This window comes from Vicugna pacos, chromosome 19 (assembly GCF_048564905.1).
Source record: "Vicugna pacos chromosome 19, VicPac4, whole genome shotgun sequence".
NCBI lineage: Eukaryota > Metazoa > Chordata > Mammalia > Artiodactyla > Camelidae > Vicugna > Vicugna pacos.
In genome coordinates, this window is record NC_133005.1 from 12,510,738 (window position 1) to 12,512,204 (window position 1,467).

Genomic DNA, 1,467 nt, shown 5'->3' on the forward strand with positions numbered 1-1,467 from the left:
CTACCTCCACATGCAGTACAAAGACAAAAAGCTGAGAGTCATTATCGAGGTGCCATACAGCTCCTCTGCACGTGGAGCTTCTTGAAGGCCTTGGCAGAGAGACAGTCCGTAATGGTGACAAGGCCCACGAACTTGCGGTGGGTCTGGAAGATGCTCCACCCAATGTCGGGCACATAGTGGTGCCTGTAGTGAATACAGAGTGTCCACTGGGAGCCGCATGGGCTGATATGGCTCACCAAGGTGAGTAGCTGATAGTTGCAAAAGAAATTCTCTGAGATGATCTCTAAGGATTGGACCACAACGGGACGAGTCTCGTGGTCCTCAGCACACTGCACGTAGTCAGGGATGCTCATGTTGCAGGCCCTGCCGAGAGGGGAGACGAGATCGAGGTACATACTCTGCTGTGTGCTAAGGGCCCATCTGGGTTGCGGTGACCTCGTGTGTACCAGCCAGAAGGCAAGGGAAGCCAAAGCAAATCCGGGGGTACAGTTTGTCCTCAGAGTCTGCACATGGCTACTGTAGCTCGGATCATATTTCCCAGATTTTGGTCTAGGCTTCCTGCCTCTGCAGAGAACGGTCATTTCGTATTTTGTATTTCCAAGCACCTAGCAAGGCCCTGATGCAAAGTCACTGCTCAAAAATGCTGAATAAAGAAATGAACAAAGGAAATGCTTTCCCCAACCCCCTTCAGCAGAATATAAAGAAAAGGACCACAGTAGCATCAAAAGATCTGGATTTCTATCCAATTTATTTGAACTCCTAAGCTTCATAATAATGGATAAGAAAACTTGCCTTGGGGAAGAGGGTACAGTTCAGTGGTAGAGCACATGCTTAGCATGTACGACGTCCTGGGTTCAAACCACAGTACCTCATTTTAAAAAATGACACAAATAAATACACCTAATTACCCAGCTGAAAAAGTATTTTTTAATTCAAAACTCAAAAAACACCTTGCAATTGACACAACATTGTGAACTTGACTATACTTCAATTAAAAAAAAAATCCTTGCCTTACAAGAATATATCTGGATTACGGATGTTTGAAAATGTAAAATGCCTAGGGTACCACCTGCATAAAAGGAGGTGACTGTACAAATGTTCTATCCCTCCTTTATGAGCTATACTTCCTTTGGGGGGGTTATAACCTCTCAGAGCTAATTTTCTCAGATTAAAAATATAAACATTACCTGATTCTCAGTACTGCTGAAGAATCAGATAACCCTAAGAAAGCATCTGACACAGAGTTTACTCAATAAATGTTTGTTGAATGAATGAATAAACAAGGAAAGTGAATGCTGCTCCCTGCCACAAACCATCATAATGGTACTGCCTGGAAATCCCAAGCCCACGTTCACCCTACTCTGCACTAACAATGTGGGTGACCTGGGCAGGCCTGTGTGCTTCTCTAAGCCCCAGTTTAATCATGAATAGAAATAAGGGCAATAACACAAACCTCAAATTGTTAGT